The sequence below is a fragment of the Caretta caretta genome, chromosome 1 (assembly GCF_965140235.1).
Source record: "Caretta caretta isolate rCarCar2 chromosome 1, rCarCar1.hap1, whole genome shotgun sequence".
In the NCBI taxonomy this organism is placed as follows: Eukaryota; Metazoa; Chordata; order Testudines; family Cheloniidae; genus Caretta; species Caretta caretta.
In genome coordinates, this window is record NC_134206.1 from 164,512,345 (window position 1) to 164,539,401 (window position 27,057).

A 27,057-nucleotide genomic window follows, 5' to 3' on the forward strand; every position below is an offset into this window, starting at 1 on the left:
CCATGAGTACAGAAGTGGCATGAGCTGATCTGAATGCGTGCCTCTTCTGCCGAACCATTGGCCACAAACTGCTTCGGCCCTGAAGCCCGGCTGAGACCCAGCTGCTGTCCTGGCTGCCCTTTGGTGGGCCCAATGCACTGTAGCAGTGTTTCTCAACGACTGGTCTGCGGACCAGCACCTGTCCCTGAGATTTCCCTGACACGGTTTAGGAAGGCAGCAAACCAGTGCCTGGTATCAAAAAGGTCAAGAATCACTGCACTATAGAGTGCCCACAAATCCAGATGTTGCATCCGCTCTGCGTTGCTCCTGAACCAGACAAGCACATTAGGTTAGTTACGTTTTGCTGCTCCCTGCCCTCTTTTCCTTGGTGTGAATGTAAGTTTTACTAATTCTGTCAGGGTTTCCAGTGTTATGGGTAACCTCTCATCCCTCCAGTGCCCGCCTCTCCTCGCCCACCTTTGTAAGAGTTTCCACACTATAAAATACCTACTTATGTCTGGGAAGCCCACCAACTCACTGGAACAGAGACAAAAGAGGCTCGACATGGCCCCTGCGCTGGGCTAAATTCTGGGAGGTGGGGAATGCTGACCAATCAGCTCCCCTCTACCCCAGCTGGCCAATGGGTGCCAGAGACTCCCATGAGAGGAGCTACCTATTGTCTCTTGGCAAGTGCCTCCCACTCTTGCTACTGGGAGTGTCCCTCTTTCACTGCTGGCCCCATGAATTTCCCCTCATGTTGATGTGGGTGGGTGGCGTTTCTCAGTGAAACCAAAGTCCACAATGTATTTTAACTTTTAATGTGAAATGGGAAATTTTCAGGGTTAAGGATATTTAATGCATTTTGGAGAAATGTGAAGTCATCAGTTCACAAATGATTATTAATGCTTTTGCTAGTATGTGGTAGAAGGTTGTTAAAGGATGCGGCTGTAGGTAGGAATCTAATACATATCAGCAAAGAATTTATAAATGGAACCATAGCTGGATTCCCTGTTCTGCGGCTCATCCTCCTGCCTCTTACTCATCTGTATTATTAGAGAGTGCACACGTGGCGCCTGATTTCCATCTAACTCAGCCCAGTGTAGCTCCAGAGCAACTCCATTTAGCTCAGTGGAGTTACACCGGTCTAAAACTCGTGCCAGAGAAAGAAGAATCAGGGCTATAGGTCAATGTTATACATTTGTGACACATCCATTGTTTTCTACATTTTTTTTTAAATCCAGTTGAGTGTAATGTATCAGATTGTGAGCCCTGACAATGAACATCCTTTGTTCACAACACAAGTACCGCACAGGCTGTGACAGCGCAAAGCCTCCTCACCTCGCACATGCTAACAATGTGTCTCAACTTTGTTCTGGAGGTAGCACGTGTAAGAGTGAGAGCCTGTAGTTCAGTGTCTGCCCTTTCAGTCCTCAGCTTCTCAGTTAAGGGTGACCAAAAGGGCACCAATTAGCATGCGTGGGTTTGTGCTATAGTTAAATGTGGAATAATGTGAGCAAAGTCCAATGTGCAAAAGCACCAAGCCAAACCTGAACAAATTAATTCCTAGTTGGCCTCAATAATGCACCATCCTTAATCTACCCCACACTGCAGTTTTCTAGCCTCGCATTAAAATGAATTTGAACATGTGCATTGTCATATCTGGGAAAAATATAATTCACAGGTGCCTGTCCCAGATGTTTTGGTTTGTTCATTCTCCTGCTTAGTTTATCAGGAGCAGAGTTCTTTCTCCTTTTGGATCTACGGTGCAGACAGAGAGGAGAAATGTGTCCTATGTTTGCAGTTTATTTTTCAAAGGCCCATTCTTTCCACATGTAATATTATAATGGTTTGTGACTTGGGGATTTTTAAGAGCAGTCAGGACAAACACCTGTCAGGGGTGGTCTAGAAAATACTTAGTCCTGCCATGAGTGCAGGGGACTGAACTAGATGACCTCTCAAGGTCCCTTCCAGTTCTAGGATTCTATGACTTGTAGATGAGACAAACTGTGTGTTACTTGTAGTAAGGAGAGGAGTTAATGCAACGTTCTTTCCTCTAGAAAGTTGATGTTTGCAATTGTGGCTCTGGCTATGAAAGGGCATTGCAGTCGCTTGAGTTGCCTATCAAGAGCTGTGAACTGCCCTTGCATGTAATGCCCCAGACTCTGATATTGGATTGGTAGTGCAGTAAGTGTCTATGGAGAGTTTCTGTCTTATCTTTTTTTTCTGTCTATTGCAGGCTGAGCCTGTAAGCACTTTACTCCCGTGAGTAATTCCACTGAGTTTGCTCCCATTCATAGGAGTTTATAGGGCCCTTATACTGCATTCATCACTGTGGTATATGAGGGCATGTCTACAATGCCCCTCAGTTTGGACTATGGGGATGTGAACATCAGTGCACACCAAAATGCTGTACTGTAACTCCCCTAGATGGACGCTGCGGGTTTGAACTAAAACGTTCCTAGTTCACATTTATATAATCCTGTTTGAAGAGGACAATATTAGTGCAAATAGGAACCTTTAAATTTGCACCCGCAGCTTCCACAGGGGGAGTTACAGCGTAGCACTTTGGTGTGTGTTGCTAATCACACCCCATAATCTGAACCATGAGGCAGGTAGACATGCCCTGAGTGTCTTAGTGAAGCCAGGAGGGAGTTTGGATTTGTGCAGTGGATTTTGTAGTTTTCTCATTTCAGTTTAGTAGGGTGTAACTTCTAGCTCTTGATAAATATATTTTTCTTTTTCCAAATGCTGCCAATACTGTGAACTTCTCATATAAAATTACAAAGCAAACAAAAATGCTGCAAAGGCTCATATTTAAAGTGAAATACATCTGCTGTGACCTAAGAGACTGAATTATATTTTGCTGTCTCTTGTATGTTTGCTGTGTCATTTCCATTGCTAACACAAACTGCCAGTAAGTAAGTTATATTTAATGTCTAATGCATTCATTTGCCTTGTTATTATATGTTGCAGTCATGCTGGGACCTATAATACAGCAAATATGCATGAAAAATGTAGAGCTAGCTGAAAAACGGAAACATATTTTGCTAATTGTTTTAAAAATCCATGTCCCTTCTTTGTCAAAAATATTGAATTTTTTTATCAGCTTCCATAAAAATGTTCTACAAAAAATTGTCCCTTTTTTCTTGAACTTTTTCAAAATTTGAAATATTTCCACCCGTGTTGTTCAATTACATTACATCTTCTGTGTGCATCTGCTGTCCATCAGGGAAGACTTCCTTCCAGCCAGGGATTATAGCAGTTTGCTAACCCAAAAGAGGTGTCATGAAGCAGTTTTTGGAGTTCTCTCATAACAGCCCCTTTCTCATTCTAGCCCATCTCCTTTTCCTGGTCAGGTAAGTAAGCAAAAAATATTCACTGTTTCTGTAGTGCAACATCAGTTATCACTAGGGGATGTGGGGGAACCCAGATCATGGAAATGTTACACAAAGGGGATCAGGGACCAGGTGAGGAAGGCAGCTATGCATTAGCAACATCTCCCAACACATCAGAGACTCTGTCCTCTTTGCAGTTTTAAAGTCCAGTCAGAGTGATGCATGGCAGAGTAGGAGTTGGGGAACGGTGACTGTGGCATATTCTCCTCTCAGAGCAGCATCATTTGCAGTGAGGTAATAATAGCCTCTGCTGAAGAGGGGTGACATACGCAGCAGGCTGGGAGCTGGTCAGTGGCAGCAAGGTATGTGCTGCCAGGTGTGGCTAGAAAGGCACAGAAGCAGCGATCCTGACACACATATAGATGGCCTGACGTCTGCAGGCTACTCCCTCTCGCCCCACTAATCCCACTGATCCTCGGCTTTAATGAAATTAGAGGCCTGTGCGCCCTCTCAGATTCACACTGCCCCCCAGTCCCACCTCTCAGAAGGGATGGTGCAGCAGACTGGAAGCAGCTGGGGGAGTCATGTACCTTTTCCAGCAGGTCCTTTCATTCTTATGCCTCGTTACCCACAAAGGGGAGGAGATGGGTTTAAATCCTTAGCCTCCATAGTTCCTGAAGTGGTTTTGTTTCACTTGTTCTTTCTGATGTTTAACTGAGCTGAGCCACAGAAGAGAAAAATCAAGTGTCTGAAGCCATTATAAATATACAAATGGAAGAGTAATAGCCTTTTCAGGAGGAAGAAAAATATCCCCTTTAATAATAATATAATAATAAGTAGGGAAAATGACAGGGAGGGAGGGGGAGAAAGGAGAGAAAACAAACGGGAAACCTCACATGCGGAAATCCAATTGGATGTCAGAGCAAGGGCTTTGATGTTGGTGAAGGAGATTAAATGTCCACATAAAGGATTGGACTCGGGTGGTCTGTACTGTTTCCTCTCACATGCACCGCAGTGTGACAATTGCTTTTCAAACATAAGAAATTTACCACAATTTACCAGAACTTTAAAAAAGACATCAAAGAGCGGAACACTTCTGGGAAAGGTCTAAGCATTGGGCAAGTTTATACGCTGCACAATTATGAGACGTTCTATTAATTGATTTATTTAACTTTTCAGAGTAACCACCATCTTTCTCTACACAGGAAAATATAGTTGTTTTGTGATACAGAAAAATGAAAATGTCCAGACCCTCTAATAGTGACATGTCCTGAAAGGGCAGGTCACAAACAATTTATTCCAAAACACACCATACTGGACAAATGCAACAAACTCTCCAGCATGTACTCCTGAAATGTGATGGGAACTTTTGGGGAAGCAGTTTTCCTTGTTTACCTTTGCACATCTACTTTCTCAGTTGTGCCCCAGTTCAGCAGTCCATTCCTATTGAAAGCATGTGAGCACATGTCTAACTTTAAGCATGTGCAAAAGTGTCATTGATCTCGATGAAACTTTAGCAAAATTTTAACTTTAACACGCTTAAGTGCTTTGTTGAATTGGGGCCTATATCAGTAACTGCTTTGCTGGAGTTCTGAGCTCAGAACAGTAAACTTGTGAGTTTCGTAAAATAAGAGTTGATTAATTATTCATTTTTGCCAAATGCACAGATACTTAGGAAAGCTGACGTTGCCAAATAAGGCAATAAAAATCTTCAGGCTTAAGGATTAATGCACAGTGCAACATGTACACTAATATGCACAGTGTACAGTGCAGGGTTTGAGTTTGTTTTTTTCACTTTTGATGCTGTATCTGCAAACATAGATAGGGTAAAAGAGAAGCTCAAAACACAATTTTCTGTTTTATTATCCTATGTAGGCCTGACCCAAAGCCATTTGAAGTCCATAGGAGTCTTCTGATTGAAGTCAATGCGGCGTGGACCAGACTAATAGTGAGAGATAGTGCTCATAAAGCTAAGAACTGTAGACTCCTTTTAACTGCAGTATTATGGGGTGATCCTCTTGCCAATGAAGTTAATGTAGAAACTCTGATTGACTTCACTAGTGTAGGACTAGGCCTTTTGTTGCTACATTCAGGTTATGTCTACACAGGGATTTAAAAAAAAAATTAAAAAAACTTGGCTGGCCTGGGTCAGCTGCAAATTTTTTAGCGTTGCATAGACATAACCTCAGTGCCTGCATATTACTGTGGTGATGGGTTCATTACCACTGTCTTAGTTTAAATATTTCTACCTGAAATGAGTTATTTCACCCAACTACTATTCATGGTTCTCCATAAAACATTTTCTGATTACACAATTTGCTATTTATTATTGAATTTTCTACATGAGTTATAATCTCATTCATCTTAATATTGGCAAGTATTTGAATAGACCAAGAAACAGGAAGTTTAATCACTAACTAAATGTACCTCCAGTTGGGAAAGAAGTGTAATTAAGAAAAGCAAACCCATGGATCCCTACATTTTAGAGGCCAAGAGAAATCCTATGTATTAAAACAAACTGTGGACTTGAACCAGCCATTCAGTTCCACCCCCAATTTTATCAAGACAGCCATGTGTGCTAAGTGTGTCATACAGGCCAACAACATTTAAAATGAGCCTTCTAAATTGTGCCTGCAAAACTTGCATCTATACCTATTTGCACTTCTGCTGCTCCAGTTTAGACAGTTCTTATCTGTCATATAATTTCATAATATAGTCTAATATAAGAGCAATCCTGTTCACTAACCTTTCAGTCACAGTTTTTAGGACAGTTCATTAATTATGAAAATATATAGTCCTAAACAGAATTGTAGAAGATCGAGTTTTGTACTTAGAACAAAAATTTTCATTACTGAAGAGTTCCTTTGCACCACAACCATAAAGAAAAACACTGAAAGCATAAGAAATGTTGAATAGAAACTGAAACTGCTGTATTTGTAGTAAAAACATTGTGGATTAGTGAATGGAGTGTGGTTATTGCGGTGATTAGTTAATGATTTTGTCACGCTGCAGTTTGAGGGTAAGTTTGCAAAGCTTAGCAGAAATTCAATGAATATAGTTTTGATTATGTGTGCAAATTAAACATTGGGTTGCATTCTATGTGTAACTCGAGTGCTTTTTTTTTATTCTCTACTATGGCTAAGATAATTATATTGTGTGGTTCAGAACACCACACATAAATCAAAGGATTTAGCGTTGTTTTGTAGAATACAGAGACAATCTTAATTTACCAGGCTTAAGTTACTACATGTGTTTTTCATTAAATAATCCATCGCTGATCTTCACAAAACCCGTCCACCACCATCAAAAATCATTGTCTAGAGCAGAACATCAAACAATAAAATTATCATTAGCTTTCTAGACCATTAAGGAATGAGAACCCCTGCATTAATCTTACTGTTATTTGGTTTTTGTAAAGTGACCTTCAAAAAGAGTTTGAATGAATAAAGCACTAAAGCATTTGCTGTGGAGTAGACAGTCTGACATTTAAGAGAATTCTCCAGTTTTACTGTAATCAACATAACATCACACATGCAGAAGTAATGATTTTTAAAGAAAGACTGGGAGATAAAAAGATCAGTTGCTCAGTCAAGGAAAGAACATTTATTTTGACTTCTGGATGTCTTGAATACATTTTTAAAAATGTATATACTGAAGTTGAAAAGATACAACATCATCTTTAGGCTGTAAAGCAATCGAATAGATTGCACATTGACATAAATTATTTGCAAGAGGCATACAAGTGGAGATGTGTCAGATCTGAGACACCTGTATTCGTAAAGTAATAATGCCTTACATTTATGTACTGTCTTTCATCCATAAGAACCAGATCCCAAGATGTTTTGTAGAATGATAAAATGCAGCCACCTCTGGGTAATTTGTTAGTGCCAAACATGCTGTAGGTTAGGAAGTGAAGAACATCTTGTCCAAATGAATCTACAGTAAATAAGAAATTTGGGTATGTGACAATAAGAACTTAGCCAGGATATCAGAACTGGTATCTCTCACATAATGTCTTTAAAGACCGCAAGTGGTTATAGCTAGAGATGGGCCCCAACTGCAAAGTTAGGTGATGGATCTACATTTTTTTCAAAGTTCAAAGGAGGTCTGATATGGGGTTCTTTGTTCAAGCCTGCCTCAATTTATGACTTTGTTTACAGTCCATCATAATGGCACCTCCTGTAACTCAACTCATTGGTTCACTCTACTTTAGAAGAAAATGTGCAAAGCAATGTGTCACCTTTATCTCTTCCAGAATCAGCTTAGGCTTTTTTCCTAAAATGTCTTCTGTCCATATGGCGGCAAATATTAAACCAGTGTAACTATGAAGTCTAAGAAGGTCACAATTCAAGGTACTATAGAGAATTGTTACCAGCTCAATCAGAGATTGTACAAAAGGCATGCAGCCTCTCTGTGGATGGTCTTTTCCTCCTTGCAGTTCCCTGGACACCCAACCCAACTCAACTCTTGTTTTCATAGATTCCAAGGTCAAAAGGGAGATTGTGATCATCTAGTCTGACCCTACTGTACAACACAGGCCATAGAACTTCCCCAGAATAATTCCTAGAGCAGATCTTTTAGAAAAACATCATCTTGGTTTAAAAATGGTCAGTGTTGGACAGTCCACCACGACTCTTGGTAAGTTGTTCCAATGGTTAATTACCCTCACAGTTAAAAATGTATGCCTTATTTCCAGTCTGAATTGTTCTAGCTTCAACTTCCAATTATTAGATTGTGTCATACCTTTCTCTGCTAGATTGAAGAGCCCATTATTAAATATTTGTTCCCCATTTAGGTACTTCTAGGCTATAATCAAGTTACCCTTAACCTTCTCTGTGTTAAGCTCAATAGATTAAACTCCTTGAGTCTGTCTCTCTAATGCATGTTTTCTAATCTTTTTATCATTCTCAGAGCTCTTCTCTGAACCCTTTCCAATTTGTCAACTTCCTTCTGGAATGGTGAACACCAGAACTGAACACGGTATTCCAGCAGTGGTTGCACCAGTGCCAAATACAGAGGCAAACAAACCTTTCTTTTCCTACTTGGGATTCCCTAGTTTATGCATCCATGGATTGCATTAGCCCTTTTGTGCACCGTATCACACTGGTAGCTCATGTTCAGCTGATTATCCCTCATGACACCCAAATCTTTTTCAGTCACTCTTTCCCAGGATAAAGTTCCCCACTGTGTAATTATGGCCCACATTCTTTGTTCCGTATCAGTGAGTGACCTGCCCTCTTCATTATTTACTACTCCCCCAATTTTTGAGTCATCAAAACTTTATCAGTGATGATTTTATGTTTTCTTCCAGGTTATTAATAAACGTTAAATAGCATAGGACTAAGAACTGATCCATGTGGAACCCCCTTAGAAATATATCCATTCAGTGATGATTCCCTGTTTACAGTTACATTTTGTTAGCCAGCTTTTAATTCATTTAATGTGTACCATGTTAATTTTAAATCTTGCTAGTTTTTTCATCAAAAAGTCATGCAATACCAAGTTAAATGCCTTACAGAAATCTAAGTATATTACATCAACACTATTACTTTTATCAACTAAATTTGTAATCTCATCAAAAAAGATATCAAATTTGACAGGCTCCATTTTCCATAAACCCATGTTGATTCGCATTAATTATATTAACCTCCTTTAATTCTTTCTTAATCAAATCCCAAGTAAACCATTCCATTATCTTGCTCGGGATCAGTGTTAGCATAACAGGTCTATAATTACCTGAGTCAATCCATTTTTAAATATTGGTACAGTGCTATTTTTTTTCCAGTCTTCTGAAACTTTCCCAGTGTTCCAAGACTTATTGCAAATCAACCTTAAGGGTCCAGCAAACTACCTAGCCAGCTCTTTTAAAATTCTTGTATGCACTTTATCCAGACCTGCTGATTTTAAAATGTCAAACTTTATTCACTGCTGTTTAACATCTTCCTGAGATACTAGTGGAATGGAAAGAATGTTATCATCATATGATATGACTACATCATCTGCTTTTTCCCCAAATACAGAACAGAAATATTTATTGAACACTTATGCCTTTTCTGCATTACTATTGATAATTCTACCATTTCAATCTAGTAATGGACCATTGTTATGATTCTCTTTGTTCCTAATAGACTTCAAAAAGTCCTTCTTATTGTCCTTAATTCTGCTGACTTTAGATTTCTCCTTGTGCTCCCTTTGCTTCCCTTATCAATTTTCTACAATTCTTAGCTTCTGATTTATATTCATTACTATCAACTTCCCCTTTCTTCCATTTGTTATATAGATTCATAGCTTCCTCTCTAAACCAGGTCAGGTTATTTTTAACCAAGATGGCCTTCTTCCTCAATTTTGAGATACGTAGAAGAATCCGTTGGTTTCGGGAGCCAAACACAGTATTCATTATGGTGGGGAAAAGGCAAATGTTCTGCCCTAAGGGGCCTAAACCAAATCTCTTAACTCTCCTAGCATGAGGGATTGCCCTTAGATGGAAAGAAATTCCATGGAAATGCAATGAACAATTTGACACTTTCGCTCCTCTTCACTACAGGTAGAGTTTCAACGTATCTGAGCTCTCTAAAAGCAGCTTCCACTGTGTTGCCATTATTATTTATCACTTCCGATTATTTTTAGTTACTAAGGGATACATAAAATAAAATACAGTATTCATGGAGTTTAGATAGCTTTAATTCAGAACACATTTAAGAGGGACATTCAAGGACAGATGAATACTTAGCACATGGTAGACCACATGTTCTTCTTTCCTTTCATCTGAAGGATTTGGAACCTAAGCTAAAGTAGAATCTACTATTATTAATTATACTTCAAATCATTAAAGCTCCAGCAGCCATTCAGCACTCTCAATTTATCAACATTCTCAGACACCATATTCAGACAATAAGTCCCATCTCACGCTAGTCTCAGAGCACTGAGTTATTAAGCATTGTCTGGATCCCAATGAAACCTAAGGAAAAAATGTTACAGAAAAGAAAAATCTTAGAATGGAATGTCCCAGTATCATGCTTCTTTTATGGGTTGTGACCAGCTGGTCACATTAAATTGAATTAAAAACAAATGGAAGGGAAAACATGAAGATTGAAGAAAGACTTACGAAGGCAAATGATTGATATTATGTTACTTATAGAAGCACTGGGCCATAAAACTGCAGATAAATAATCATCATGATATTTTCATCCTTGCTACCCTGGTTGGAGATTTCATCAACTTTCATAAACGAAGCACAGCCAGGTGAGCTCAGTACTTGGGTAACAGGCCTCCAGTAGGAAAGCGCTGCCCGTAGTTTGGCTGGTGATTCCACGTGAGGCTTAAAGGAGCGCTGTGTTGCTAGAGTTGCCATATCGTGACGAAAACCAGAACCAAAGTCATGAGCACTTGAGTGATCGTTGAAGATTCCCTGGCACTAAGCTAAGTTAGCCCTGGTTCCAGTGAGGGTAACTGCATTATGCCTACCTTAATTCCCCCTGTAGGTTACTGGAGAATTTATTCCTGTGTGAAGCTGTTCTGATTAAACAGTTCTTGCACCCTCCTTAAGTGTGGTTGCATTTCTTCAGGAGGAGGGTGAAATGATTTATTCTGTTTATTCTGGAAGGCTCAATAGGCCTCTTTGGGATTTAAGGTACCATATAAATGTAAATTTCTATAATGATGATAAAAGGGAAAAAAGGTCTTCAAATATGAAAACACTGAAAATGCGGTGTGGAAAATATAGCTTACATTTTTTAATTGAATTTTCGTACCTTCACAGAAGGACAAAACAGTAGCAATCATGCATACATATACTGGAACTTTGATAGGGGAGGAAAGACTTTTCATCTGCATTGTTGCTGTTGTTTTTTTGCCAGTTCTATGATTTAAATTCATTTTCAGATTATACACAATTCAGTATTACTAACTATCTTATTTATTTACTTGGGGATAAGAATGGACACACTTTGCTCCAGGCTGAAATTTGTAATGCAGTGTCTCAGACTCAGAAGGAATTCATATCTTTACTACATTCAGCAAAAATCTGTTTAATCCAATTTGAAATACGAGAATGTAAAATAGATTTTTGGCTTCTGGCATTTATCTGCATTCACATACCTAAATGGGCATTATTTTCAAAACTAAAAATTCAAATGAGATTATTTCATAGTAGAATCTAATTGCTTTAGATATTTGGCATAACATGGTCCAAATTCAGCCTTGGTGTGCGAACGCACATGTCCTACCTGGAACTGCACCCATGTACTCGAAGGGCTGGATTTGGCCACATCTTTCAGTATCATGTGCAATGAAAACTTTGTGTTGGCAGAATCGCAAAAGCTTCAGTTCTTTTTTGGAGAAGCAGAGCTACAGTGTTTATCTGGAGATTATCTGAACTTTCTAAATCTCGTTAGCCTCAGAATAGGGCTAAAAATTTTGCAAGTCTAGGCTTTTCTAAAACATTTCCAGATCTGATATCAGAAAACAGCACTAAGAGAATCAACATAGATAGAGTTTGTTTATGTCCACATTCACCAGATGGAGTGGAATTCTGCATAGTTTAAAAACGTACATTTATTTTTGCTGGGTTTCTACGGGCCTAATCCTGTAAAGTACCGAACATCTCCTGAGTGCTTCTGAGTGCTCTCAGCCTTCAAATCTCATGAAATTTGAGGGAAGTTGGCACTTTGATTGACTTTCTATGATTTTCTTTGCCATTCCAATAACTTGGGTAAACAAACAGTATATCAATGCGTGTTACAAAAATGCATACAAGTGTTCTGGTCCGTCGGGGAAATACTCCAGTGCTCTAGATTTTCAGTTAAACTATGTATTGTAAATGTCTATGCAAGGTTTAAAAAATAACCACCAGTTTACTCAAATAACATTAAAACTGTGTCACAGACTAAAGGGAAAGTCAATGAGACTTTATTGGCATGACGAGGTATAGACAGGCTCTTCACGTATCTATCAGGAGTTGGTAAAATCAACCCAGAATAGGGCCAAACACTGTGTGCTTGGGGTTTGATTCCATGGGTCCTTTGTCATTACCACACCTTCCTGATCCAGTGGCAGATTGCTACATAGTATGATGCTAATTCTAAATCAAGGCTCCTTCTCCATCTTCAGATCATACCCCTGAGAAACTCCTGACGATTTTAATGAGAGGTTAAGCTATTCCCTACTTTTGATCTGCTCTCTGAAGCATCTTCCTTGATATTCTATTTCTATTTCTTGTCTCTATTTAAGTTTAAAATGTGAAGGGCGGAGGGGGGAGAAACCATATGTCAAGAAAACTGAATCAAAGTGAAAGTTGTATCAGCCTGAGGAGGCTAAATTTGACCTGATGTTTTCTATTTTAACTACTGGAAAATTTTGGTGAGATGTGGGCTCTGTGCGACATCTGTTTGGCTTTTGGGCGTGTGTGGCAGGGACTGATGTCTTTCTTTGTATGAAACTGCACAGTATCATATGCTGATATAAAACGTGAACACCCACATAGAAAATTCATGTAGTCTGCTGTGGTATTTCAGCTGTCCTTGTTTTGGTAGGTTTAACCAATGGTATCTCTCAGAACACAAAAAAAATGCTTTTCCACACTGTCAATAGTTCTTATCCAAGCTCTAAACCAGTGTTTTATTTTGCAAACTGATGGAACAAAATCATTATTTTTAATAAGCATACCCATACCGAATCCATCCCAGTCCGTTAATTCAAGCTGTAAGGACATGTTGAAACGTTGATCTCAGAACGTCGCTCCAATTCACATTGCACATATGGATTTGAGGGTGTAATATAGCTCCCATCTCTGTTCTGTCTAGTTACCCTAAAGTCTAATGGTCTGATTTTCAGAGGTGCTGAACCCCTAAGACTCTCATTGAAGTTATCCCTGAAAAATCAGACCATAGTCCCACCCCCAAGATCAGAAATGAAAACAACCACCTTTTGAAACAAATCTTGGGTTTTGTAATGTCCCCTACTTCTCAACAACACAAACACTCATTTGTAAATCCAGGCTTTTTTGACAAAAATATTTAAATTGAAATTTTAGCATGTTCTATATGGCTCTACTGAAACCAGAGCCTAATATTTCCAGGGCTTTACAATCATGTGCCTGCAATCCAGCTTCCCACCCCATTGCTGGCAATAGTTAGCCATTCAGACTGTACTAAAAGATGCCTGAAGGCGGAGAAACATTGCTAGATTTTTTTTTAATCTGTCAATATTTTAATTGCTGCTGCTGCTTATTTTTATATTTCCATCCCGATGTTCCTTAGGGCATCTTTAGACAATCAGGAAGATAGTGTTGCACCTAACCTGAAGGACAATCTTTAACATTTATCAGTTTTTCAGTCACTAAAGCATTTTATGTTAGTGCAGTTTCTATTTCCATGTAAAATCCTGAACATCTGCTCCACAGGAGATGGGGTTGCTACCAAGCACTACTGTTAGATTTCTCGCCAAGGAGTTTCAGTGCTTCATGTGGTTTGTGTTTTATCCTTTAAACAGTTGATTATGTTTTATCCTTTCTTCCATAAAAGCTAAATATAGGCAAGATCTTCACTAATCTGAAACATTTTATGAAAAGGACAGTATATATTTTTTTTAAATTAGCTTTCTGGGTAGATATTACAAATGTATAAAATAAGTAAGCACAATGTCTCTTATGTTACATCTGTGTTCATCAGTTTATCTCCGATTAATATGAATAGAAACTGTGATCAATGTAGATCAGGTAGTTGTACTTACATACCCCCACTCACAGGGGCTTATACAATGCTGTCAGAGTCCAGTCCAGCTTCCACTGAAGTCAATAGGAGGGGTCTTTCCATGCTTACATTACACAGAATTATCAGAACAAACAAACAAACAACTTTGGAAGGTATATAAATCTATGTGATTTGGAGGTTGTGGTAGATAATCAGCTGACACTGTGGCCAAAAGAGCTAATGCAATCCTGAGATGCATAAACAGGGAAGTCTCAAGCAGGAGTAAAGTATTTATTTGACCTGTATTTGGCACTGGTGCAATGGCTGCTGGAATCCTATAGCCAGTTCTGATGCCCACAGGATGTTGATAAATGGGAGAGGGTTCAGAGAAGAGTCATGAGAATGATTAAAGGATTAGAAAACATGCCTGATAATGATAGACTTAATGAGCTCAATCTGTTTAGTTTAATAACGAGAAGGTTCTGGGGTGACTTGATTGCAATTTAGAAGTATCTAAATGGGGAACAAATTCTTAATAATGGGCTTTTCAGTCTAGCTGAGAAAGGTATAACACAATCCAATGACTGGAAGTTTGAAGCTAGAAAATTCAGGCTGGCAATAAGGCGTACATTTTTCACAATGAGGGTAATTAACCATTGGAACAGTTTACGAAGAGCTGTGGTGGATTGTCCATCACTGACAATTTTTAAATTAATATTGGATGTTTCTCTAAAGCTCTGCTCTAGAAATTATTTTGGGGAAGTTCTATGGCCCCTGTTATAAAGGAGGTCAGGCTGGATCATCAGAAAGGTCCCTTCTGGCCTCGGACTCTATGGTTGCAGACATACAGTAACCAGTATTTGGCCTTGTCCATTCCACAAATGCCAACGTTGTGCTTTATGCATCTTTCCCTGAAGCAGGTGGGACTGTCCAACAGAATGAAAATGAGATCTTTCAGAATTTTTCATGGAAAAAAAATGAGAGAGTGAGAGAGTATCTCCATAGCCCAGGGATTAGGGCACTTGTCTAGGTTGTGGGAGATTCTTGATCTGGTGCAGCAATTTTTATGTTTCCAAATACGTGCTATTTTTACAATTTGTGGGTGAAATCTTAGCTCCACTTAAGTCAGTGGGAGTTTTGCCATTGTTTTCCACAAGGCCAGGATTTCATCTGATATCTGCATATTTTTATATACTCACATCTGTTACTGTGATTTGGTTTTGATTCAGAAATTACATAAAGTCCTGTGACAAACTTATAACATTTCACCAAAGATGCTGCCTGACCTTCTCATCTGCCCCTTGGCATTGGCCAGGTTGAAAGATAAAGACTGCTTACAAGAAGTCACTGAGAAATTAGAATGTGAAGGATATTCTAAGAACAGTTCAAACATTCATTCCAAACATTCAGCTGCCCAGCTTAAGTTTCTTCGCTATGTGTTTTATATTTTCCCTCTGTGAATTATACCCCTGCAAATCACATTTCTAAAGACAGAACAGAACAGACAGTAACTATTCCTGGTGAAGGAAATGTGGATCCCTATTGTTAAGTTCTATCAACAGATCACTCGTGTTTCTTCTTAAGCTAACTTTAATGGGACTGCTGCCTTCTCTGTTGGACCACACAGCACAATGGTCAAGAAACAGAAACTCAATGCTCTCATTATGAAACTTCAAGCACTTTTTATATTGGCCTCCAGCATAAAGTAATTGGGGAATATGAATTCTGAAAACTGAGTTACAGTCTCAAATTATGGACACCCCTAGCTATTTATATCCAGAAAATACTACAACCACGCCGTGCATGTTTTCTGGATTCTACTCTGCGTCTCATGCCCACACAGGTCACATAGCTAAACCCAAGGAACACGCATTACTTTGAAAATGTTCCAAAGCTAGCTAGGTGCAGTGTGCTTTCAGTTTCCACCTTAACCTGTCTCTATATGTAACCATTTATTTAAATAGCCTATTAGTGTGATTACTTAGTGAAGACAAGATTCTGCTCTTGGTGCCCTCATTTTGAGCTTGGGGGTGGTGAAGTGTGGAGGAGCTGCAATGAGGCTGAAGACTCAACCAGAATTCTTCTTGGGGCACTCACACCAGAACAGTAGCTACCCGAGCTTTGGAGTGTGGTCCCAACTTTGCAGGCCCTCGTAGAGGCAGAGAGGCAAGTCACTGCACTTCCCCCTTCCCCGTTTTTGTACACCTACTGACTGCCTAGGTAGTGCTAAGAGGGAATAGACACTATGCTTCCCAATGCGATTCTTGTCAGCCATTAGGGCACAGGTGGAAGGAGAGACTCCTTGCACCATCTCCTGCACCTACACGCATGTTGAAGGACCAGGTAAACTCTGGCTCATAAGGGTAAGTCAGGCCCTCTTACTAAGTTATGTTACAGTGTACTTTATATCCAAGTTTATTGTTAGAACTAGATAGCATCAAGCTACCTGGTTTGGGATGGATGGATTTTGGAATGTTGATCTAAGAAACTGAATTTCCCTACATCTGCTTCACAAAGACCTACACAATACAGCCATACATTAAAATATTTAGATTTGCATTGCTTGTACTGCAAAATGTATTATCTGCTGTTGCCTAGCAAAACACCACTTTGTATACTAATAGTTTGCAAGAAACCTGGCAAATTTGTGTTGTATTTACATAGAGATTTGTAATAACCATTAGCTTCCACTGTGCTGGGCTTTCAGAACACTACATGCCATTGTTTTCATTAGAAAGCAAAAGTATTAATGACTGCAGACACTGACAGTAGTACTGCATGCTCTTTTCAAGAGCCAGCCTTGAAAATAATGGTTACTGCTGTTTGGAAATATTTCTTCTAGTCTTCAACAGATTTTGCACAAGTGTCCCTGAAAAGCTCATTCAAACGGGGTCTACAAACATGTTTGGAGAAAAATTCTAGTTAGAAATCATCAAAATATTCATGTTTTTTTTTCACAGTACACCTGTCTCCAAGTTAGCAGTAACAATTAGCCAAGTAGGAGACCTTAACAACCAGTTAGCATATATTACCTTTGAGTCACACACACAACTCCCCACTGATGTCTGTGTGGATAGCCCACTGTGTGCAGCCCAGAGAGGTAAGGGAAAATGAGGTCAGAGCCTCTGTAAGGAGCCCTTTAATTCTTCAGAGGTGTTTTGTGAGGTTATAATACTGTACATGAATTTCTATGCCTGTGTAATTGGATTACATTTTTGATGGTTTTCTTTCTTTCTTTCTTTCTTTTGCAAAGCAGGAGTGAAGTTCTCATAGAATCATAGAATCATAGAATATAAGGGTTGGAAGGGACCCCAGAAGGTCATCTAGTCCAACCCCCTGCTCGAAGCAGGACCAATTCCCAGTTAAATCATCCCAGCCAGGGCTTTGTCAAGCCTGACCTTAAAAACCTCTAAGGAAGGAGATTCTACCACCTCCCTAGGTAACGCATTCCAGTGTTTCACCACCCTCTTAGTGAAAAAGTTTTTCCTAATATCCAATCTAAACCTCCCCCACTGCAGCTTGAGACCATTACTCCTCGTTCTGTCATCTGCTACCATTGAGAACTGTCTAGAGCCATCCTCTTTGGAACCCCCTTTCAGGTAGTTGAAAGCAGCTATCAAATCCCCCCTCATTCTTCTCTTCTGCAGGCTAAACAATCCCAGCTCCCTCAGCCTCTCCTCATAACTCATGTGTTCCAGACCCCTAATCATTTTTGTTGCCCTTCGCTGGACTCTCTCCAATTTATCCACATCCTTCTTGAAGTGTGGGGCCCAAAACTGGACACAGTACTCGAGATGAGGCCTCACCAATGTCGAATAGAGGGGAACGATCACGTCCCTCGATCTGCTCGCTATGCCCCTTGTTATACATCCCAAAATGCCATTGGCCTTCTTGGCAACAAGGGCACACTGCTGACTCTCTGTGATGCTTGAATTCGCACACTTTTCCCACTTATGCTTCAGTAATTCTCTGTGTGAATTCAACAGGGTTCTTAGCATTAAACACCTACATCAAACTGCTGACCTTTTGCATCACTTAGACTTTGCTAAGAGATCCCATGCTTTCAGGAGCAGGGATTTGTACATCAGAGAAATTATCATAAGTCTACTGAGCCACCATTTACAAGCATTCCTCGAATGCTTTCTCATACTTTTGTTGTTTTCCATTGAGTGTTGATTCTACAAGAAGTCACTGAGAAATTAGAATGTGAAGGATATTCTACACTTGATTCTACACATATAAAAGCTGTAACCATGGTGGAATGCCTGCTACCTAATGAAGGATAATATCAAAATACGTGCTGGCATATCAATTACCTGCTTCTATCTGTGTTTAAAAAAGGAATCAGCTTTAAATGTTGGTTCGTACTGCTCTGCATGAAATCATGCTGGGATAGGCCTATAGCTCAGACTATAACCTAATGCAGTTTAAAAGGTTATGTTGCACTGGGCAACAAATGTAAATAGGACCTACGGATGGAGGGATACATAGGCCACCAGTAGTTTTTAAACAGGAACCTCTGTTGGCAGGAGCGGCTTAGGGCTACCAGAAGTTTCCCATATGAATGTCTGCTGTCCTCGGAGGGAGGGGGCACACCAGCAGTATTTCCGGAAGATCCTTTTGGAGCAAAGCCTGGTACAACATGCTTATAACTTATATATAGCATATATAACTTGTCTCACTTTTCTTTGTTCTGATTGGTTATGTTTGTGCAGCATGCACAAAACTGAGGGCAAAATTCCAAGGCTGAATTTAAGGCCAGGAAAAGCCATATTTGCATTAGTAAAAAGTAATCGTCATTGTGATGGATTGCAGTATTCTTACCATATTTACTTGAAAAGAAGTTCAATTGAAATTAATGGAATACCATTACTATTCAGCGCCAATAAAGGTATAATAATCTGCCCCATGGTTACTGATGTTAAAGGTATGATTTGAAGGTTGTTTTTTACAGCACTTGGATTTTCCTATATATTTTACTCATGTGTAATGTATATTTAGTCTATATCTACATAATACATGTCAAATTAAAGTAGCAAGACTTGCAGAAATGCTGTGGCAACACAAATCAACCTGTCAAGTTTTATTCTGTATCATAATACTTCTCACTTCGTATTTCACAAATTATATGTGTGCAAAGTTCCAAACTCAGTGTCTCCTAGAATTCTGTAATAGTTGTCTCCGCCAAAACGGAATTTTATATATAGTACTATGAGCTTTAACCTAAGATATACCTGCCATGTCGTGGATCTAATTTCATTTCAGCTGTAAAAGAGACCACCCAATTGGAGAAGGAAATATTTTTATCTCCATGCTAATTGGTAAATGATTTTTTTTCAGCGGTTAGGCTCCCCTGGAAATGAGCCAGGTATGTAGTAGAGTACAAACCATTGAAAAATGAACAGAGACCACCAAACTCTCTTATTTTCAGACAATCTCACTGGCACCTGATAAACACAGAGTGGTTTTGTGTTCCTACTAGCACTCGAAATAGATTACAGACTTCTATATGGATCACCCATCTTTTCCTCAGTATCACAATATTATGCCATGTTCACATCTTATGCATTTTCTTGTAGCGTCGAGACTAAATTTTTATTATTGTTACTAAGCTTTTATTGACCATCTCTCAATGTAAGCTTTTATTATCAGGCATTTAAATCAGAGTCTGTCTTGCTTTTATCTATTGTCATAATTGTTAAAAAATGATTGGCTCTCTGTGTTCTAGATAAGCGTGCCATTCAACAACTGCCCAAAGGTCCAGTCCAGCAAATCCTTTCTTACACAAATAGATCAGCTGAACTATTTGCTTGAGGGCTTGTATGATTGGGGCCCCCCAATACTTTGTGTTATTGTAAAATAATTATACACAGATCCTACAAAGTAGCCATGAGATTTAACTGGAAAGTCTCTTATCTGTTTCCCTTTACTTATAATGCTGATGCTAAAAGTTAAAGTAATATGATACTAGCTAATTACTTTGCAGCTGTCTTTTATGTACAGTTGGTGAACTGGCCCAATTAAACAAGAATCAGACTTTCAAACAAGTTTAACATTTACTATTTACCTTTTTTTTTCAATTTTGTGTATGTGCATTTCCTGTTGTTAGTCAGCTGCTACCTGAATGCTGGAATACTAACAGAAATTCTGTTCATGTGATATTATCTACTAGCCTCCCTTCTGAGAGGAGGAAAAACCAGGAATCTGCATGGCATGTGGAAGTCCTGGGAAGACAAATAAACTCATTTCCTTGCCCTGGTCACCTGAGCAATAGTAGGACTACGTAATGCTAATACTCAGCAGACATTACAGAATTCTGACTGAGGTCAAGAGGAGTTTGCGATATAGACAAATGACAGGATATGGCAAAAAGACAGAATTTCTGAGTATTTTCTTCTCATATACTTCTCATATACATGTGATGTGTCTGTTATTTTAATAATATATTATCAGATTGTGTAATCTCCACCTTTTTCAGTTGCTTCACTGGCTTCCCATTGTCCACTGCAACACACTTAAATATCTTGGGTGAAATCCTGGCCCTATTAAAGACAATGGGAGCTTTGCCAGGATTTCACCAGTTGACCTTATTGTCACTCTGCTACTAATGCTTTCTCCTAGCCTGTTCATTTTGTCAGCAATCAAGAGCAGCCTTCAGTGCCCTGCTTGTCTTTTCTTCTTTCCGTCTTCATACCTTTTTCCACCTCTCACTTCACTGAGTCACCACCTGCTCGGCATTCATGTCCCATCTAAAGACTCTCTTCTTCGGGTTGCCCAGGAGAAGTGAATGAACATTTTAAAATACCCCAAACACTGTAAATCATTTCTCCCTCTAGGCTTTCCAGTGCATGCCATTTCTTTCTCTATTGCAAAAGTTCCAAAGCTGTGCTTTGTGGACCATTGGTGGTCATAGAACCCTCGTTCTTGGTCTGAAGAAAGGTGGCTGCTCACAAAGTGCTGGGTTTTCTGGTTTTGCCGCTGCTCAATCATATTAAAGTACATTAAGGGTCAGATTTTCATTTATGTTAAGGCCCTTTTACATCACTCTGACAATGTACAAGGGCCTTAACATGGATATAAGCCACATTATGTTCCTAGAGCAGAGCAGAGGGGCCTTAGTGTAATTAAGAATCAGGCCCTAAATGTTTTCCTAATGTTACCTTTTTATGTGTGTAACTGTGTAGATACCAGGTACCACAAGGATATTGTGTGATTGTGAGTGGGAAGGGAGGCGCCCACACAACACTTTCAATTAACAATTTCACTGTACTATAAAAGAATCTGCTAGATTGTAAGGTCTTCAGGACAGAGACTGGCTTAATTTTGTGTCATGCATAGCACTAACAGCTTGGCACTGGTTAATAAGTAATAACTAATAGTCAGTAGTATATCAAGAAAATAAAGACTATCAGAAGACTCATGCTAACTTTTCAGTGGAAGCCAGGGATTAAACTGGAATAATTCAAACATGTTAAACCTGATATAGTTCAGAAGGGTGTTGATGTGTTATATAATGGCTTCAGCTCGTTCATTTTGGAGTCTCCTAACCGGTATAAATCTGTGTACACAGCCAATCCATTTCTTTTTCTCCTTTTCCTTTTGATCCTACATCCTCCTTCAAATTTTGTAAAGTAGGCTTATCATTATGCACCATCTGATTGCTTTGAAATAGCTATATAGACACCAGACCAAATACCAAAGATCAAATGTACTAGTAAGTTTCATTTTGCTATCAGTCCATCAGTGATTGGTTAAGGCAACCAACCAAACTAAACCTTCCCTTTACACCATACGAAATGTTGGGTTTGGGGGAATGTATGTTTAGCACACAGGGTTGTGCCTTCCTACATATACATTAGTAATATACAGTTTCTTAATTCTAGGACTGTGAAGAAATGTAGAATAAGGAAGACTTCATAATGAACAATAAATGGTAGCCTTAAGAGGTCCACGTTTCTCTTCAGTACTGCTGTTAGCTCAGATGTACCTATGCTCTGTTCATTTGACCTCTAATTCAGATTGACATGAATAATATAAAAAAGGCACAGTGTGCTGTGGGATGTACATGATAATGTTTGACTCCATGGGAATTTTTTTCACCTGTTTGCATATAATGGAGATCCTTTCATATCTGAATTTATACTGAAAAAGGAAGAAATGAAAGGATGCGCTCATCAGTGACCAATTAATTAGTTCAGTGTTCTATCTCCTATTAATGACAGTGATATATGAAATCAGGAATCCAAGGCAACAAACTGCTTGTAAATAGAAGCGAATACAGTTTCTCCATCAATGTAACAGTACTTTGTTTATAAAGCAACACTTCTCTTTTCTGTTTTGGATTGTTGGGGTTTGTTTGTTTTTGTGTTTGTGTTTCTTTTTTTAATTCAAACATCTAGCTGTAAATTTGGCCTATATTTTCCCTACTTTTTCATTTCTGCTAGGTTTAATGTGTACTTTATAATAGTGCAATCAGTGGAACACAAGCTGTGTTAGTAACTAAAATGCATAATTCCATTTAACAATGGATCGCATATCTGACACTGCACTCCAAGTGGCTGCTTTCACATCTTTTCACGTGTTGTGTCAGAAAATCAATCAATGACTTCAGCAAAATCTTGATACTTTTCTCCCATCTACAGAGAGGGACGTTAATTATTTATGGCCTCTCTTCTTTTTCAGAACTCATCTATTCTTAACCTAAACACCTCACAGAATATGCATTACTGAATCTGCCTTGGTTCTCCTGTTACCATTCTTCTGAAGTTTAAGTAAGTCAGGATACAATGTCTGGTAATTCAAAGCTTTTTAGCAGCCAAAAGAAAACATTTGAAAAGACTGATAATAAATCATTCTGAATGTTAAGCTATTTCATATTTCACTATGTTAAGCTCTGTTCTATGCATTCTATGCATATGATGGAACACAGGAAGCTGTTGGCATCTTCTTGACAAGAATGACTTACTAAAACTGTAAGAGAAGATTTTAACCCGAAGAATGTATGAACAACTCAAGTTCTGTCAAGAACTTTTTTTATATAGGCTCAGGACCCAGGGACTATGTGACCGAATGGATCTATGTTCTACCACAAGGCCCCAGGCTTTGTAGCATTGCAGTGCAAAACCTATGGCAAACTGGAAATTCTGTGGCAGCATCAAGTAAATCCAAAAATGGAGGGTTTTCTTGAAATAAAAATGGAAAAGGAATAACATAGTCAGTAAGAGCTTATGTTTGTAAAAGTCTAAATTTGGAGGCAAATTTGAGTTGGTCCTTTGTGTTCCGTTGCTGTTGTGTGAGCAGGGACAAGAGATGGAGAATAGGTCTCCCTTTGAAGATAATGGCAAATCTATACTAAGTAGTGTGAAGTATTATGAGAAGTATTTTTAAAAGTTAGGCATTTGATTGTATGATTTACACATGATGAAGCAAAGCAGAGCCACAAATGGGTAAAAAGAACTAGATAGGTTCATGGAGAATAGGTCCATCAATGGCTATTAGCCAGGATGGGCAGGGATGATGTCCTTAGCATCTGTTTGCCAGAAGCTGGGAATGGGCGACGGGGATGGATCACTTGATGATGACCTGTTCTGTTCATTCCCTCTGGAGCACCTGGCATTGGCCACTGTTGGAAGACAGGATACTGGGCTAGATGTATCTTTGGTCTGACCCAGTATGGTTGTTCTTATGTTCTTAATGTCACATCATCCCTAACAAGTGAAAATATTTCTGATAGGATCTTCTCCACTGTGTATTCAGGCCAAAATTTTCAAACCTGAATACCTTAAGGTAAACTTCTGAATCCATGATTAGGTAGCTAAGTAACAGGGACCTGATTTTCAGCGAGTGAAAAAAATCCCATTGAAGTCAAGGGGCGCTAAAGGTGCAGAAAATCAGATCTCTTTTAGTTTAAGTGCCTAATTTTACACACCAGGTTTGAAAAGGTTGGCCTTGGCTCATACAATTTATTTATCCCTGTGACTGCTGCACATATTTATAGAGATAAGCACAGTTTCTAATCACTGCTAACTTAGAGTTGATTGGAAGTGATGACCTGCAATAGAGATGAAAGGCTATGTAGCCCATCTCCTGACCCCAGGATTTATCTCTTTGTCTTCCTTCTTTCTGCTGGTGTTTCAGACTCATCCGTATATGTCCTCAGCATTTAGGAGTTTCAAATGGGGTACTAGGCTTATTATAAACAATGTAGAAACTTCAGTGACTTCTCTCAGTGCGGGGGGGGGGGCGGGGGTGTGATACAGAAAACACATCTGTAGATATCATTCTTGTTTAAATTCAGTGTGTGTGTTTTCATACGTACTGGATGTTCTAAATTTAAATACTACCAGTCCACTGCAATAACAATGCAATACTTTCATTTGACAGCAGTTAAAGTTGCATATGGGTTCAAGTTTTAGACAACACTACTTGTAAAATGCCTTTCCTTTTATAGCTGAATATTTTTAGAGTCTTCTAAACTAAACTCCTGAACTGAGTATGATGCATCTAGTCATCTAGCCCAATCAACAGCAAAATCACAACTTCATGTCAGTGCAATACATTGTTAACTGATATGTCAGAAAATCAATTAATTACTTTTAAGTAGCAGTTAAGAGTATCCACACAATACTGCCATTTGAATTATTAAAGAAAGCAAGATTGAGCTTTCTCCCAAACTGAAATCCTGCCCTAGAAGAAAGTGCAAAATGCTGCTTCTGCCCTGAAGCCTAATCAACATTATTGAATAGGCTACAGGGGTAGAAAGAGTGGTGGAGGGTACAAAATTGTGAAAATGCTGGATTGCCAGGCAAAGGCAGCTGCTAAAGGAATTAGAAAGTTTGGATAGCAGACTCCCTTCCGTAGCAACAAGAGAGTCTCCCAGCGAGAATAAACATGAAGACTGTTCTCTGAGTCTTTGGAGATCCAGGCTATGTGAGGAGGGCACAAGCACTCCTTCATCCCCTAACAGAACTTCACAAGGGGCATCCTCAGTCTAGGTTCTTGTGCTCCTCCTGTCATAGGTTCTTGTAGATAAACCAGGGATGCATGGCAAGGTCCCAAGTGGACTTCAAGAAGCCTTCTGTTCTTCTCCCTTCCCTGGCTGTAAGGGACCCTATTTAGGTAGATTGCAGGTTTTGGGGGGGAAGAGGGATTAGGATTGAGAGGGATGGGATTTTGTTTTTGATTGTGGTGGGAAATCTTTTTCACAGAACAAGGACTTGCAGTGTAAAGCACATAAAGGCAATTACACTCTGGGTAGTCTGAATTCCTCTGCAATCTCATGACCTGGCCGGATCCTCTTTAATGAGAACTAGACGCTCCATAGCATGTGGGATTGGGGAGAATGTCGGTAGCATGGCTCTACCTCTGCCACACCTGTCAGTGGAGTAGGACCAGCAAAGAAGGGAGTATGCATTCCCCCTTTCAACTCACTCACTGGCATGGGCTCCCAGAGGAATACAGGCTGAGCCAGCCAGAATGCCCCTAGAGACTGGTGCTGAGATGGAACAGCCTCCCTCTTCTCCAATGCAGGCCCTTAATGTAAAAGCCAGAATAAAGCCTTATAAATGTAAGTCAAATTTCAAGACATTTCACTGGAATATGGCAGTTGCTACCTTTGCTCTCATATCCCATGACTTCTTCTCTCCCTTGTTTACCTGTTATGTAGTTTTGTTTTCTTTTAAAAATTGGTTTATCTAATAAAAGTTCGACTGTGACTCTCTCTGTTCAGCCCTCACAGCGAGCCAGGGAGGGGCGTTGTTGAGAGGCAGATGACACACCTGTCATCCCTCTCTGATTACAAGATATTTTCTATCCAAAATCTATCAGGCTGCTCCGTGTGATGTGGCCCCTCATTACATTTTCAGTTTGAGGAAACAAGCAGGCTAAGGTTCTAAAATAACCAGTATGCTCTCTTTTAAAATACTTGACCTGTTAGCCAAGAGGGAGCTTTGGTGGAGCTGGGGCCTGTGAAGGTACCGTTGGGGCAGGATCTCAGATGGAACAACTGAGGCAAATAGCCCACATGCCCTCTCCATTTCTTCACCTCAGGCACATGCAGATGGTTCTTCTTCCCACCTCCTCCTTCCTTGTGTGGCATAGCATGCGGGGACAGGAGGGGTTACATGTTGCATCCAAGTCCAGGCTCTGGGTCTTATCCAGCCTAACACTGCAGCCATTGGGCAGTAGGGGTGGTGTGGGACCAAATGATTGGCTCCCATATGGTGTGGGGTGTGTGTGTGAGAGAGTGTACAGTTTTCTTCCTGGGTGGGGAAGCTGTTGTTTCAGCCCCACCCTTTCCATCTTTCAAAACGTTGCTAAATCTGTACAATGCTGGAAGTTAGGCTGGTTCCCAGTTTGGGGGTCTGGAAGGGAATTTTTCCTGTAGGGCAAAACTGGTGAGTGGCTGTGTGAGTTTTTTTCACCTTGCACTCTACATCCAGAAGCTCTGGGTTTGAGGGGTTAAATTATAATTGTCCTAACTTTGGTGATTTCCAGTGCAGTTGGTGGGTTTGAAAGGGACCAGTGAAGGACTCTAAAACCCAATAGTGGCATGGCCTTGATGTCTGGTGCAGCTTGTAGCTTCTCTTATCTCATCTCTTCTACCTCTGGCATGGAGAAGGTTGGGACTCTGGCTTCCAGTCAGGATCTCTTGCCTGACCTAAGGGTGTACAGGGGGCATGTCCTTCATACTCCCCGTCAGGTTGAGGGTGCCTAGGGCCATTGGTGTCAGTTGAAATCCGTACAGGAACACCCCTGCTGGGTGATTTGCCCTGGTTTGATATTAGATGGTAATAAAGTTGCAGCCTCCACATTTGACCATGTTGAGGTTTCCATAGGCACATCAGTGCTACCTTTATTTTAAACCAGTTCAGGAGACAGTTCTGAGTCTACGGGCCAAGTTCTCTGCTGGCATAACACCAGTAAAATCATTGGAGCTGTGCCAGCAGAGATTTTGACCCTATCTCAGTCTTTTGGTACCTCAGTGATTACAAGCTAAGTTCGTCTGATATAAGCAGAAAATCATGTGTACTGAATTTAAGCTTGGCTTGAGAAAA

At 39.7% G+C, this 27,057-nt stretch overlaps 1 protein-coding gene across 5 annotated transcripts in view; it reads left to right on the forward strand.

Annotated features, from left to right (window-relative positions):
- Nucleotides 1-27,057, forward strand: part of RUNX1 (RUNX family transcription factor 1) — a 222,914-nt gene that overhangs the window by 73,759 nt on the left and 122,098 nt on the right. The window contains exon 2 of one of the 5 annotated variants that reach the window (XM_075132923.1): nt 22,685-22,773. The exons of the other annotated variants lie outside the window; for them this stretch is intronic. The gene's annotated coding sequence lies outside the window, so the exon portion shown is untranslated. The remainder of the gene's footprint in view (nt 1-22,684; nt 22,774-27,057) is intronic. 5 annotated transcript variants of the gene reach the window in all.